Raw genomic sequence first — 17,277 nt, 5'->3', positions numbered from 1 at the left:
GGTACTGATTTCTGTTTACCATTCTTCTTCCATGCTGTACAGCACTGGCTTCACCCTCTCTCCGGTGAGGTACCCCAGCAAACGGCTTCTTGGAAGATGAGGACCCAACATCTTGAATCTTACCAGCCTTGATCAAGCTCTCTGTCCTCTCACCGCAGATAACGACATCTGAGAAACTACCGAATGGGCAACTCCCCATCCGGTCCATGAAAACACCCTGCAGAGTACCAATAAACATATTAGTTAATTCCCTCTCCAGCATAGGGGGTTGTACTCTAGCAGCCAATTCACGCCACCTCTGGGCGTACTCCTTGAAGCTTTCATCGGATTTTTGACAAAGACTCTGCAGCTGAGTCCGGCTCGGCGCCATGTCCATGTTGTGTTTGTATTGCCTCAAAAAGGCCTCACCCAGATCCCTCCAGCATCGGATAGAATCTCTCTTAAGCTCCATATACCAATCCAAGGAAGCCCCATATAGACTGTCCTGGAAAAAATACATCCACATCTTCTCATCATCCGTGTAAGCAGAGATTTTCTGATAATAGGCCTGCACATGGGTGCGAGGGTGTAACACGGTGGGAGAACTGACTTTAGTTAAATGTTGCGGATAGCAAGAGTCTCCACCGACTTTTATTTTATCCAAAAGGAAAGGACATAAAAGAACAGGAAAGACCTTAAAAAGATTTTGAATTCAGGGGGTAGGTTATACAAAGGGAAGGTATTAGCACCCTTTATATCCATGGTTATCCATGGGCTCTTAGTTACTTAGCTCACTTTGTTTGTTTGCAAGAGTGTAGTGTGTGATTAGAAAAATTTCTTTAAGTACTTTGTAATGGCCCTCGTATGGGTGTATACAAAGCCTAGTTTAGAAATTGTGAGGTGTAAAAGTAATTTTTGTAAGGGCAAAGTGTCAGACAACATACGATCGCAAGTTTCGATGATGACAAATAACCACCATGCATGTCTACAAACAAATGCAACACATCACCTATCATATCCTTTCCTATGCTTATCTAAATCTGTTATAATTCTTAAAAACATATGTGGACAAAGTGTGATCATGACGAAATGCATGAAAATCACAAAATACGAATTTTTGCAGGTTTGCAGGCTTTGAGTCGACCGCAAGGGTCAGCGCATAAGCCTCGAGTCAGCTCATGGAACCTTTGAGTCGACCATAAGGGTCAGCTCAAAGCTCACGAGTCAGCGCATGATGCTTTGAGTCAACCACAGGTGAACTCATGGAAGCTTTGAGTCGACCATAAGGGTCAGCTCAAAGCTCACGGGTCAGCGCATGATGCTTTGAGTCAACCATAGGTCAGCTCATGGAAGCTTTGAGTCGACCATAAGGGTCAGCTCAAAGCTCACGGCTCAGCACACGCCGACCTATGGTCGACCGCTCGCGCGTAAACTCTGTTTTCTGAGTTATTTCCACTGTTTGAAATTTTGTTATGTTTGATTGGTTTTGTCAGTTACTATATATACAAGTCAAAACACTTGTATCAACTAACATTTGTCAATTTGAGTTCAAGTGTTCAAGGAAACAAGAAAGAGTGAAAAAGGTGTCCAAGACTCATCATCTTCATCTTCAACATTTCACAACTCATCATCAGCAAACAATTACTTTTGATGTGGTTCGTGATCGAGCAAAGGTGATAAGGTTCGAAGCTGTGATCGAAGAATCCAGTTCGGGTTGAAGCTTGTGGCAGGTTCTTTCTTGAATAAAACCGTTAGGGTTTTGTCCTCCAATACGGGTTTGTGTTTGGGGGTTTTTGGACGAATCGTTCTTCAATATTCAGCCGAGCAAAGGTGATTGAGAAGAGAAAAGTCTTCACCAGTCTAGTAGCGGATTCGGTGGCATTGAAGTGAAGGATTCGGGTTCGACTCGTTGTGTTTGAGATCAGCCGGGCCGAGGGTTTGAAGAACGGAAGATTCTTCAACAAAGGGGCTAGAATCGGAGGTCTAGCATCAACGATCGAAGGTCTTGATTCATCTTGAATCAAGGAGCAAGGATAGGAAGCATCATTCAATACATTGGAAGTTCTGTTGTTTACATGCTTTGCAATCCTTGTATAAACGATTAAATTTCACAGGTGATATCTAATTAATCATCTCAATTCTATTTTTAGAATTGAGGGCAGACGTACCCCGAAGCGAGGACGGCGGGGGAACTGCCTCATCAAATCTCTGTCTTCTTTAATTTTCTGCATAATCTGTTTTTCAGCTTAAAAATTAAGTGATTTTAGTTTAAGCAATTTTCCCAAACTTTGATATAAGTTGAGTAAGAAACTAAAACTGCTGTTTGAATACAAAGTACAATAGTTTATTGTACTAGATAAAATTGAACTACTTACTCAACTCAAATATCTCTTGGAGTGTATGCACACCAAGTGTTTGTGAATTTGCATAAGCCAAAGTTGTCTTAAGTTTATATTCAGTTTAATTTGGTATTTTGTATCATTGGAACTAGGCTTGCTAGTTAGTGAAATATATCAATTGAGTGTGCAAATAGTGTAGTAATTAGTATTTCATTTTATCTCTACTCCATTAGCTTAACGCATATCCGGTTTTCCAATAACGGTTCGTTTTAGACTAAAATTTTCCTCGGCTGCTTCCGCACTTAAAACAATTTTTAAAACCAATTTTCTTTTAAATTGGTAGCGCCGACTCAAGTTTTTAGTTGGGATCTATTCAACCCCCCCCCCCCTTCTAGATCCGTGCCATAGTCTAACAAGTGGTATCAGGAGCTCCGGTTCACTCTGTGCTTCAAAATACAACGTTGATAGAAAATGGCTAACGAACCTAAAGGGGCTTACAATAGAGCTCCCGTTTTCAATGGTGAAAATTATAGTTATTGGAAAGACTGTATGCGGGTGCACATAAATTCCATAGATAGAAAAATATGGAATGTTATTCTCAATGGTCCAATTCAAATAACCATGACCAATGAGAACAACGAAGTTGTGCCTAAGCCCGAAGCACAATGGACCGATGATGATGAAAAGAAATACAATTATGATTGGAAAGCCAAAAATATCCTAATCTCCTCATTAGGCGTAGATGAATACTATCGTGTATCTCATTGTCCTACTGCTAAGGCTATGTGGGATTCACTACAAATTGCCCATGAGGGGACAAATGATGTTAAATTGGCTAGAATCAATACACTAACACAAGAGTTTGATCTCTTTTTCATGGAGCAAGGGGAAACCATTGCCGACATGCAAAAGAGATTCACTCATCTCATCAATCGATTACATTCACTTGGTAGGCCCGTTTCCAATGATATTGCTACTAATAAGATCTTAAGATGTCTTAACAGGGAATGGCAGCCGAAAGTGACCGCCATAAAAGAGGCAAATGATCTTACCACATTGGACTTGACAACATTGTTCGGTAAACTACAAGAGCACGAACAAGTTTTCTTAAGCCTGGAACAACACGAAAAGAAAGACAAGAAAGACAAAGCAAAGGTGAGTGAAAAGAAATCAATAGCTCTAAAGACTTCCTCCTCAAAGTCTCAAGCAAAAGAGCAAAGTGATTATTCATCGAGTGACGAAGAAGAAGAGGACAAGAGTGAAGATATGGGGTTGTTCGTCAAACGCTACAACCGTTACGTGAGAAAGAACGGCATCCAACATTCCGAGAAGAACTTGGTAAACTTCCGGAAGCAATCTAGGTTCTCTAAAAATGATGACTCAAAAGGAAAAACAACTAGAGGGTCGTGCTATAAGTGTGGAAAGCCCGGTCACTACAAACTGGACTGTCCGATGAACAAAAAGACAAAAGAAAAAGATTCATACAAATCACACAAGAAACCATCAAAGCCAAGGAGAGCATACATAGCTTGGGAAAGCGATAGCGACTCTTCCGATGATGAAAGCTCTAGTGATGAAGATGAAAATGCAAATCTATGTCTCTCTGCTCATCAAAAGAACAAAAAGAAACAGGTACGACATGCTAAATATGAAAAATCCTCTAGTATGTCTCATCATGAATTGCAAACTGTTTTTGAAACTTTACACTGTGAAGCAAAAGAGGCCTTTAAAAGGCTTGCCTCAAATAAGAATTTTTTTTCTCATTTAGAACAAAAAATTCAAGAATCCGAAAGGAAACTTGAGGCACTTAAGGCTTCTATAGTGGAAAGCACAAAAACAAGTTATGAGGACCTTAAAAGTAGAATGATGAACTTTGGGTGTGATACTTGTTACATTTGGCAAGGTGAAGTAAGAAACCTAAAAGCCAAACTTGACAAGGCTCTTGAGCCCAAGATTACTTTTGCTATCAACAAATCTAATTTTCGAAAAAGTATGGTTAATCCATATCAAAAATATAAATATGTTATAAAAGATGAAGATAGCAAAAGCAATCCAAATGTAACTTTCTCTTGTCTCTATTGTTGCAAGAAAGGCCATTCCATTGCTAAATGTAGATTTAGGAGGTTTTTAGTTCCTAAAGGCATTTATCAATGGATGCCCAAATGCAACCATTTCGTTCCTCACCACTCAGGACCCAATAAGCAATTGGGTACCTTCTCTTGTTAATTATCTTGTCACATGTACAATGCCTCGAGACTACCGAGAGAAGATGGTTTCTCGACAGTGGATGCTCAAGGCACATGTCAGGTGACATATCTCTCTTCATTGACTTTGTGGCTAAGAAGAAGGGATATGTAACTTATGGTGACAACAACCGTGGAGCAATACTTGGTAAAGGTAGTGTAGGTAATTCCTCCTCTACTACTATTTCTGATGTGTTGCTTGTCGAAGGTCTTAAACACAATCTACTTAGCATCAGTCAATTATGTGACAAAGGATACAATGTATCGTTTTCAAAAGATTGTTGCAAAATTGTACATAATGATGATAAGAAGAGTATGTTTAATGGTCTTCGTGTGAACAATGTCTATATGCTTGACTTAAATGAAGTATCGTTAACAAGTGATAAATGCCTTGTAACAATGAGTGAAGATTCATGGTTATGGCATAGGCGTTTAGCACATGTTAACTTTGACTTACTTAACAAAGTAGTCTCAAAAGATCTAGTCCTAGGTCTCCCCAAAATTAAGTTCACCAAGGATAACCTTTGTGATGCTTGTCAAAAGGGGAAGCAAACGAGGATCTCTTTTAAATCAAAAAATATCGTTTCAACAACGAGACCTCTCGAGCTTCTCCATATGGATTTATTTGGGCCATCTAGGATTAAAAGTCTAGGAGGAAACTATTACGGTTTCGTAATAGTGGACGACTTTTCTCGATTTTGTTGGACTATTTTCTTAGTAAGTAAGAGCGACACGTTCGCCGCCTTTGAACGATTTGCTAAGCTTTCCCAAAATAAACTAAATACAAACATTGTTGCAATTAGAAGCGATCATGGAGGTGAGTTTGAAAATCACTTATTTGAAGAATATTGCGGTAACCATGGTATTGATCATAACTTCTCCGCTCCACGTACTCCTCAACAAAATGGGGTTGTGGAGCGTAAAAATCGAATTTTGGAAGAATTGGGAAGAACAATGATCAATGAAAGTGGCTTACCGAAATATTTTTGGGCTGACGCCATTAGTACGGCTTGTTACGTTCTGAATAGGGTGCTCATTCGCCCCATTCTAAACAAGACACCGTATGAACTTTTAAAAGGGCGAAAGCCAAATGTTTCTCACTTACATGTCTTTGGTTGCAAATGTTTTGTATTGAACAATGGAAAGGAAAACTTAGGGAAATTCGATTCCAAGGCCGACGAAGGTATCTTCCTCGGATACTCTCAATCTAGCAAAGCATATAGAATATACAACAAACGATTACTTACTGTAGAAGAGTCTGTACATGTTACTTTTGATGAATCCAATCCGAGAAACGTCGGAAAGGGTAGTGTTTTTCATGGTGCAGGTACACCTACTGAAGACATACTCAAAGGTTGCGAGCCGGGGATTGATCAACCCGACTTAGTCAAAATTGAGGAGGACAAAGATGTACAACATGAGGAAACCGAGGCAGTTCATCCGCCTTCAAACAATGATCTCCCTCAAGCTTGGAAGTCTTCCAAAGACCATCCAATCGACAACATTCTCGGGGACATCTCAAAGGGTGTAACAACTCGATCTAAGCTAAGTAATTTCTGTTATCACTTCGCTTTCGTTTCGCAGATGGAACCTAAAAACCCTAAAGAAGCCCTACTCGATGAACACTGGTTTTTATCAATGCAGGAGGAACTTAATCAGTTCACCAGAAATGAGGTTTGGGACCTTGTCCCTCCTCCGCGAGATCATCGAGTAATCGGCACCCGATGGGTGTTTAGGAACAAGTTGGACGAAAACGGGGTAATAACCCGTAATAAGGCGCGTTTAGTCGCGCAAGGGTATAACCAAGAGGAAGGCATCGACTATGAGGAAACTTATGCGCCGGTTGCCCGACTCGAGGCTATACGCCTTCTCCTTGCTTTCGCTTGTGCGGAAGATTTTAAGCTATTCCAAATGGATGTCAAGAGTGCGTTCCTTAACGATCACATAAATGAAGAGGTTTATGTCGCACAACCTCCGGGTTTCGAATCTCATGAGTATCCTGATCATGTTTATAAACTAAAAAGGGCTTTGTATGGCCTCAAACAAGCTCCTAGAGCTTGGTATGAGCGACTAAGCAAATTTCTACTCGATCAAGGTTACTCAAGAGGAAAGGTTGACACAACCCTCTTCATTAAACGTCAAGGAAAGCACTTGATATTAGTGCAAATTTATGTAGATGATATCATATTTGGATCTACTAACATGAATCTTGTGAGAGAGTTTTCTGACCTTATGCAGGGTGAATTCGAGATGAGTATGATGGGGGAGCTCACATACTTTCTCGGTCTGCAAATCAAACAGCTCAAAGAAGGAACTTTCGTGAGCCAGACAAAGTACTGTTTGGACCTTATCAAGAGATTTGACATGGCAAAAGCAAAGGCCATAGACACCCCCATGCCTACATGTACAAACTTGAACAAAGATGAAGACGGTAAGGAAGTAGATGTAAAACGGTATAGAGGTATGATTGGTTCACTCCTTTATCTTACTGCTTCTCGTCCCGATATTATGTTTAGCGTATGCATGTGCGCAAGATATCAATCATGTCCCAAGGAATCCCATTTAAAAGCCGTCAAACGAATACTTTGATACCTATCCGGTACTCCAAAGTATGGACTGTGGTATTCCAAAGGTAATGATTGTTCTTTGGTAGGTTTTTCCGATTCCGACTTTGCCGGTTGCAAATCGGATAGGAAGAGCACCAGTGGCACTTGTCACTTATTTTCAAACTCTTTGGTCAGTTGGCATAGCAAGAAACAGGTTTCTGTTGCTTTGTCAACCGCCAAAGCGGAATACGTTGCCGCCGGTAGTTGTTGTGCCCAAATCCTATGGATTAAGCAACAACTATTGGATTTTAACCTCAAACTTGAACGTATTCCCATTTTTTGTGACAATACAAGTGCCATTAACCTAACCAAGAATCCTGTGCTACATTCTCGCACCAAACATATCGAAATACGACACCACTTTCTTCGGGATCATGTAGAGAAAGGTGACATTGTGTTTGAACATGTCAATAATGAAAATCAACTAGCGGACATTTTCACAAAGCCGCTAGCCACTGAACCTTTCTTTCATATCCGCCGAGAACTTGGCATTCTCGATATTTCGGAACGGGGACTATAATCTGTTGTTTTACCTTATTCCACTTAAGACTATAATCTTGTACTTCTAACAAGTTGATGTTGTTGCAAGCACAAGTTTAGTGTTCACCAAGTCACTCCGGCATCAAGGTGATATTGTTCCCTTCTCTCTCTCTTTCTGCAAAGTTTCATGATTAACATAGCTATACCACATAATGATATTGTATATATATGCATGATGTATCTCCTTGGATGTTTATTGTCGTATGGCATTCTATCTATGCATCAAACTTGTCAACATATGTGCAGAAAAATGTAAAACTGAAATCTTTGCTTATTGTTTGATTGTATTCATTTCTCTGTTATGCTTGTTTGTGCTCAATCTATTTTAATGATTAATGTTCTTTTAATTAATGATTATCATTCAGTAATGATATTGGTGTGATATTATTATCTGTTTGTGTTATTTCCTGTGAATTTTTTTTGTTATGTTGAATAATTGTTCCTTGTCTCTTTTTGATGTTGTCAAAGGGGGAGAAGAGTACAAGCAGCCAAAATGTTCGACACAATTAACAGTCGGTTTTGCAGATAGCGTTAGATTACAAAAGAAAGGGGGAGTGTGCACAATGTGTGTAAATACTGCATATACTGCATGTTGTTTGCTCTTTGGCTGTGCACAGGTTGTCATCATCAAAAAGGGGGAGTATGTAAGGGCAAAGTGTCAGACAACATACGATCGCAAGTTTCGATGATGACAAATGACCACCATGCATGTCTACAAACAAATGCAACACATCACCTATCATATCCTTTCCTATGCTTATCTAAATCTGTTATAATTCTTAAAAACATATGTGGACAAAGTGTGATCATGACGAAATGCATGAAAATCACAAAATACGAATTTTTGCAGGTTTGCAGGCTTTGAGTCGACCGCAAGGGTCAGCGCATAAGCCTCGGGTCAGCTCATGGAACCTTTGAGTCGACCATAAGGGTCAGCTCAAAGCTCACGAGTCAGCGCATGATGCTTTGAGTCAACCACAGGTCAGCTCATGGAAGCTTTGAGTCGACCATAAGGGTCAGCTCAAAGCTCACGGGTCAGCGCATGATGCTTTGAGTCAACCACAGGTCAGCTCATGGAAGCTTTGAGTCGACCATAAGGGTCAGCTCAAAGCTCACGGCTCAGCACACGCCGACCTATGGTCGACCGCTCGCGCGTAAACTCAGTTTTCTGAGTTATTTCCACTATTTGAAATTCTGTTATGTTTGATTGGTTTTGTCAGTTACTATATATACAAGTCAAAACACTTGTATCAACTAACATTTGTCAATTTGAGTTCAAGTGTTCAAGGAAACAAGAAAGAGTGAAAAAGGTGTCCAAGACTCATCATCTTCATCTTCAACATTTCACAACTCATCATCAGCAAACAATTACTTTTGATGTGGTTCGTGATCGAGCAAAGGTGATAAGGTTCGAAGCTGTGATCGAAGAATCCAGTTCGGGTTGAAGCTTGTGGCAGGTTCTTTCTTGAATAAAACCGTTAGGGTTTTGTCCTCCAATACGGGTTTGTGTTTGGGGGTTTTTGGACGAATCGTTCTTCAATATTCAGCCGAGCGAAGGTGATTGAGAAGAGAAAAGTCTTCATCAGTCTAGTAGCGGATTCGGTGGCATTGAAGTGAAGGATTCGGGTTCGACTCGTTGTGTTTGAGATCAGTCGGGCCGAGGGTTTGAAGAAAGGAAGATTCTTCAACAAAGGGGATGGAATCAGAGGTCTAGCATCAACGATCGAAGGTCTTGATTCATCTTGAATCAAGGAGCAAGGATAGGAAGCATCATTCAATACATTGGAAGTTCTGTTGTTTACATGCTTTGCAATCCTTGTATAAACGATTAAATTTCACAGGTGATATCTAATTAATCATCTTAATTCTATTTTTAGAATTGAGGGCAGACGTACCCCGAAGCGAGGACGGCGGGGGAACTGCCTCATCAAATCTCTGTCTTCTTTAATTTTTTGCATAATCTGTTTTTCAGCTTAAAAATTAAGTGATTTTAGTTTAAGCAATTTTCCCAAACTTTGATATAAGTTGAGTAAGAAACTAAAACTGCTGTTTGAATACAAAGTACAATAGTTTATTGTACTAGATAAAATTGAACTACTTACTCAACTCAAATATCTCTTGGAGTGTATGCACACCAAGTGTTTGTGAATTTGCATAAGCCAAAGTTGTCTTAAGTTTACATTCAGTTTAATTTGGTATTTTGTATCATTGGAACTAGGCTTGCTAGTTAGTGAAATATATCAATTGAGTATGCAAATAGTGTAGTAATTAGTATTTCATTTTATCTCTACTCCATTAGCTTAACGCATATCCGGTTTTCCAATAACGGTTCGTTTTAGACTAAAATTTTCCTCGGCTGCTTCCGCACTTAAAACAATTTTTAAAACCAATTTTCTTTTAAATTGGTAGCGCCGACTCAAGTTTTTAATTGGGATCTATTCAACCCCCCCTTCAAGATCCGTGCCATAGTCTAACAATTTTGAAAAGTGTGAGCAAGTAACTATGAGATACCTACCCTAGATTAAGTCTTTCGTGTTCTCGTATATTCTTTCAATGGTAAGACTGTCCCTATTATTAAGGAATAGGTAGTCATTACCTTGGATGTGTTTAAGGGACGGGCGTAGGATCATCGTATGGTCAATGAAGGCAACATAAGGGGTGTCTTTAGCAACTCGTAGGGACTATCATCATATTTACCGAAGGGACAAGATCATTATATCGTAGGCAACCTCGTAGGGACTTGATCTTTTAAGTTTATAGGGACTTGATGATTTTTCTGTTTGAAGGGACTTGATGATTTTTTTGTTTGAAGGGACTTTGCTTAAGACACCCCTATTTTCGAGGGACTTGACCATTTAAAGAAGGCAACCAAGAGGAATACCCTAGGAAGTACAGATGGCGATCAAAGATCGACTTACGTGTGTGAGTGTTATTTTTCAGATATTTGTCTTGAATTTAATTTTCTAAGTTCAATTATTTACAGTTAGTTTTTTGCACTCCCTAGATTACTAACCACGCAATAAATATTTACAAAAATAAAAGCAAGAAAAATAAATTCCTAAACTATTACATGGCTATGGGACAGATACATAATAATCAGGCGAGAAAGAATAAATTTACAACCTATACATTTGTTCCTAATATTATAAATAAAACAAAATTAAAATAAGGAAAATAATGAAGCAAAAATAGAGTAGATAAAAGCAAATAATAATAAAATAATAAATAAACAATGGTAATAAAGCAATAATAAAATAACAATAATAATAAAGTGATAATAAAAAGGTTAGAATTTTAGAAATTATTTTAGGTTAAACAAGTTAGATTTTTTAGAAGTTATTAGAAAAATATGAGTTTAAAATAAATTAGTAATAATAAAAGAATTTAAAATACATTAATGTACAAATTATAAAATAAAGGAGTTATATGAAAAATATTAAGTTTGTTATTTACAAAATAAATAAAGGTTATAGGAAATATCAAATTATTAGATTAATAGGTTTATTATTATTATTCAATTAGAAAAATGGTCAATTAGATTTTATTTACAAAATATATAAGGATTTATTATTATAAGTAAGTAATAAAAAAAAATATTAAAATAGTTAGTATTTATTATTTATTTACAAAAAATATAAAGGTTATAGAAAAATGTTAAGTAATTAATTTAGTAGGTTTTCACGCCCTACATTACTAAACCACGCAGTTAATATAGGATCAATGGCAGGAATTTAAATGGCAGAAAAATAAATGGCAGAAAAATAAAATGGCAGAAAATAAATGGCAGAAAATAAAATCCTAATTATTACAACGCTTTGGTGCAGTTACATAATAAAGATGGCGAAAAGTAAAACTGAAAATATTACAAGTTAAAACTTAAAATATTACAAGGGCGAAGCAGTTACAGTGTATGAATAAGATAAAAATGAGTGAAAAATAGGAAATAATAATAAGGTTTGTTAAGGTTTAAGAAAAGGTTTATGGTTTAGAGGAAATAACACGGTTAAAGTTTTAGGTTTGAAATTTAGAGTTTGTGGCGAAATTGTCAGGGTTTAGGAAAAATCAGGGTAGTTAGTTATGAAAAAAAATGTGCAGATCTAAATGTATGTATATAAAAAAAATATGAATTAAAAAAACAACGGCGTTGCTAGCGCAAAATTGCGATCATCGCAACTGGATCGGATAACACAAATGTCACGCCTCATACACGTATATGTGAAAACGGCGTATTGACACGATCCGATCCGAAAACATAATCAAATTATAACATAAAATAGAAATATAAACTATTACCAAATTGTGTGTACGATAGTATAGATCAGCCACTCTCAATTTCTCTTTTTTGTTCTGTCTTTCGGCCTCCCTCTATCAGTCATGCTAGTAAATATATATAGGAACAAATTAGGTTAATGATAATGGGCCTAAGTTTATTTTGAAACCCAATATTAAATTAAAAACTGAATAAAGTTAAATAATTAAAATAGTTAAAATTAAAATAAAAACTAATTAACCTATTTATTTATTCTAGACCCAATATAAAAATAAATAGACTCAAAAAAAATAAAAGTCGGGCACCAAAATGCTCGAAAAAATAAAATGAACACGTCAAAATAATCAGCGCGAAATAAATGACTCGGAAAAATACAGCGTTTGGTCGGACTTTGAAATAAAAATTATGACCGTTTAAACCGCTCAGACTGATCAACATATGACCAAAAATAGTCGTAAAAATATTTTTAGCATGTCAAATTAAACCACGTGAACCGCAGATTAACGTTACCGACATTTGCAAACTTAAACTTGACATTTTTTCGTTAACTAATTTTAGGCACAGTTAAAAAGTTAATTTGACCAGTCTGTTTGTAAATTCCGAGAAATTATTCCGACTAATATTAAGACAGAAAAAAATGTTATGCTATGAAGATGATGCAAATGAATGTGAAACAAAAAATTGGTTAGAGTTAAAAATAGAGGGCAAATTTTGGGGTGCAACAGCTGCCCCTGTTCAATTTTCTGAAACCTGAGGAGTTAGATTGGCCTGTGTGCCATTCGTGACTTGGAAGGTTGAAGGGGATTGAACACAAAAGCCCAAAAATTTGCACTCGCCGGTGCGTAAAGTAACACTGATGACTGGTTGTATATGCTTAAGTGGGCTTGAAGATGCCACTTGGAAGAACTGGAGATGGGCTTATAGATGCCATCCATAATATCAGGAGGTGATAATATCTTGATGTTGATACTAGATATCAGTACTAGGTCTTCGTATAGGCCGTCTCTGAATCGTATCTAAGAACATACTTTTAATTTAAGTGTCAGAACCAAATCTTCGTGGCGATTTCTTTCTGAATTAAGTATCAGCACTAGACCTTCGTATAGATCGTCTCTGAACTGTTTTGAATTGTTGAATAGACCAGTAGAAATAAATCTTCGTGATGATTATCTCTTCTGGAAATATCCTGGATTAGGGAATAGATCTTCGTATAGACCGTTTGCCTAATATCCAAGAACAAAAGAGTGTCAGGATGAAATCTCCTGAAAATATCCTGGACTAGGGAATAGATCTTCGTATAGACCGTTTGCCTATTATCCGAGGACAAAAGAGTATCAGGATTAACTCTCCTGAAAACATCTTGGACTAGGGAATAGATCTTCGTATAGACCGTTTGCCTACTATCCAAGACACCTTGAGTAATGATTACGTATCAGCACTAGATCTTCGTATAGATCGTTTCTGACCTGTTGTGAATTGTTGATAGTATTTTATCTGTATATAACCATCCTGCAAGGAAAAGGTTAGTTTATGCAATATGTATGCATGCATGGCATGGTGCATCTAAGTAAATGTATTATGCACTTATGGATATGCTATGGTATGATGTAAATGATGTATGTATGAATCATGCGGCCTGAAGCGTCCGGATATCTTTGTATAACAACTGCTGGCTAGGGAAAATAAATCCCGATTCGTTGCTGAAGAATATGAGGAACTCGTTCCCGTCTTGTTTGATAGTATAGTATTTGTCACTTCCCGTATTCGTTCGTCGTACTTCTATTGAAGGAATAAGTTCCTGAGTATCCCGACTGAGGATAAAAGAGATGGACATAAATTCAAGGGGAGACGTAATTCGAAGTATCTATAAAGATAGATTTGCTCTACTGGGGATTTGTAGTGGGGATGAACCGGCGAAGCTTCGTTGAACTACTACCCTCGTTCGTCCTTAGTAAATACTATTACTGCATTTTATGCATTTCTGGTAGACATCAATCGTATTCAAAAGCATACATACATTCAAACACAACCAATGGACGTTTTCGCTTATGTAAATAGAGTAAAAGTAAATCTGGATTCAAAGATGAAATTTTATTTATATCACAAAGTGACCTATACATAGGCAAGTTTGTACAAGGAGACAGGAATCCTAGTAAGAGGAATTCGTCATAAATTTTTTATAAAACAAAGAAAACAGCTATGTGAAAAATGATCCTATTGAGTTTCAATTCTACTATTGCCATTATCTTCAAATATCTCATCTTCTGCTGTTGAGACAGAAAAGATTGGATTGATCTTTATCTGTTTGAACTTGATTTAGGTAGCACCATCAGTTGAAGTTACATGAGTGATCCAAACGAGACATAGTAATACGCTTTAATCCCTAACTTTTGCCTGGATTGCCCTTTCAGGTTTTCAATCCACTGAGATACCCTTTTTTGCTCAAGCCGCCTTTTCAGGTTTTCGACTTGCCGGTGTACATTTTTTTATATATATCCCTAATTTTTGCCCGAACCCTTTTGGTTTGCCGGGATGCCCTTATTTTTGCCTAGGCCAGTCAACCTAGCGGGTCTCTTTTTATGCGTAGTATTTTTTAACTATGTCTGCGTTTACAGGCTGTGGAAAGTCTTCATCATCCATAGTAGTAAGCATCATGGCACCTCCTGAGAATACTCTTTTGACCACAAATGGTCCTTCATATGTAGGAGTCCACTTGCCCCTAGGATCACCCTGTGGTAGTATGATACGCTTGATTACCAAGTCACCAGCCTGATATACCTTTGGCTTAACCTTCTTATTGAAAGCTTTGATCATCCGTTTCTGGTACATCTGACCATGACAAACAACTGCCAACCTCTTCTCATCAATCAAATTTGTCTGGTCGAGTCGAGTCTGAATCCACTCATCTTCATCCAAGCCTGCATCCTTCATGATTCTTAAGGAAGGGATCTGAACTTCAATGGGCAGAACTGCTTCCATACCATAGACTAAGGAGAATGGGTTTGCCCCTGTTGAAGTACGTATTGTAGTACGATAACCATGAAGAGCAAATGGTAACATCTCGTGCCAATCCTTGTAAGTAACAGTCATCTTCTGTAGAATCTTCTTAATGTTCTTATTAGCAGCTTCTACGGCGCCATTCATCTTTGGCCGGTACGGAGAGGAGTTATGGTGTTTTATTTTGAACTGCGTGCAGAGTTCAGTAATCATCTTGTTGTTCTTCCGGAGAGAGCAGGTTTCTCAAATGTATATTGGATAAGATCCATCTTAGAAATCGATAAAGTGGTATGGTTCAACATATACTGTCTTAGTCGGCGAGTAGCCTAAGCCAAAGCATAGCAAGCTTTCTCGAGCTGGGAGTATCTTGTTTCACAATCGATACCTTTTGCTAAGGTAGTATATTGCATGCTCTTTTCGACCAGACTCGTCATGTTGCCCCAACACACACCCTATTGAATTTTCTAACACGGTCAAATACATGATTAGAGGTCTTCCTTCAACTGGTGGCATCAGATTTATAGGTTCTTGGAGATACTTCTTGATTTTGTCAAAAGCTTCTTGACATTCATCATTCCATATCATCTCTTGATTTTTCCAGCGAAAACCTCTACATAGTCACGTAACATCCGACTCAATCTTTCTTTGACACTGTTTTCCAAGCCTGCTCCTATTTTGACTTCTTTCTTGTCTACTTCAGTACCCAGATTTACAACCTCAATTGATTCCTCATGCGGCTGTGTAACTTTCTCTTCTTGTTGTAATAACCTAGCAAGCTCTACAGGTACTTCACAATCTTCATCCTTTCCATCTTCAGCTTGATAGATCGGATTCTCGAAATTATAATTGACAATAGTAGAACTGTTATCAACAGGATCCAGAGTGGATGAGGATCTGCATTTTAGTGATGTGGGTGTGTGTAAGAACACATAGCTGATGAAAATAAAATAAAAGAAAAACAAAGAGCCCAATATTTACGAAAACGAAACGTCCATTGATTTTTATTGAATGAAGTATGCAAATGAAATGACATCCCGAAACAAGCATACCATTGTGCCACGGGTAAGGCACAAGGCTTAAAAATAACAACGCAGTAATAGTATATACTCCTGACTAAAGGAGATAGGAATAACGTCTTCAGTCTTCCAATTGTTGAGCCCATCACCCACAGTAGGAAAAATCCAGTTATCCAGATTGTAGTCTTCATTATAGTCACCCACAGCATTGATTTGATCTTTCATGTTCCCTGGATTGGTGATACGAACAGCACGAGCACGACGAACAGCCTTCTGGGACTCTGCAGTGAAACCCAAACCAAACTTGTCAGACTTGTAAGGAATGTCGGGAAGCTGACCCCAAATAGTGCAACCACCTTCTTCAACCACAGCTCTAGCATCTTTGAGGGAAGCCATTGTATGAGGTACTCTGGTAACCACAGGAACTCTTTTAACCACAGGAGGAGCTTCAGTAGCGGGAACGACCCAAGGAGCTACTTCAAATGTCTGGTAAGGAGTCTCAACATATTCACCTTCCACTTCAACATACTTAAATGTATTCACATGACTGACCATATATTCTTCCTCTCCATAAACAGTTACGATCTTTCCCTTCACTGGATATCTCAGCTTCTGATGTAGAGTGGAGGTCACAGCACCTGCCCCGTGGATCCAGGGGCGCCCAAGAAAACAAGAGTACGCAAGACGAATATCCATTACATAGAAGGTAGAATCGAAGACTTGAGAGCCTACTTTGATCGGGAGATCTATTTCTCCATGCACCACTCTTCTTGAACCATCAAAGGCTCTCACCACTATATTACTTGGTCTTAACACAGCATCTTCAGGACTGAGCTTGTTCAGAACCTCTTTGGGAAGTACATTCAATGAAGAGCCATTGTCTATCAACACATGAGACAAGGTAGTGCCCCTATATTCAATGGAGATATGTAAAGCTCTGTTATGGTTTCTTTTGGCAGGATTCAAGTCAGCATCAGAAAAACCTAATCCATTATCATAAGTCAGATGTGCAACACAATTTTCAAATTGATCCACAGAAATTTCATTTGGTACATGAGCAGTCCTTAAGAATTTGATCAAGGCTTTAGCATGAGCCTCAAAACATAGCAACAAAGACAACATGGAAATTTTGGAGGGAGTATGCCCCAACTGGTCAACAATATCATAATCACTCTTACGAATGATCTTCAGCACTTCTTCCATCTGTTTAGAGAGATTTTCAGCAGTCGGTGCTTCAGCTTGCACAGGTTCAACCACAGGACCTTTGCCTCGAGCATCAGTACTTGG

This window comes from Lathyrus oleraceus, chromosome 5 (genome assembly GCF_024323335.1).
Source record: "Lathyrus oleraceus cultivar Zhongwan6 chromosome 5, CAAS_Psat_ZW6_1.0, whole genome shotgun sequence".
Taxonomy (NCBI): Eukaryota; Viridiplantae; Streptophyta; class Magnoliopsida; order Fabales; family Fabaceae; genus Lathyrus; species Lathyrus oleraceus.
This window is presented reverse-complemented; position numbering follows the sequence as displayed.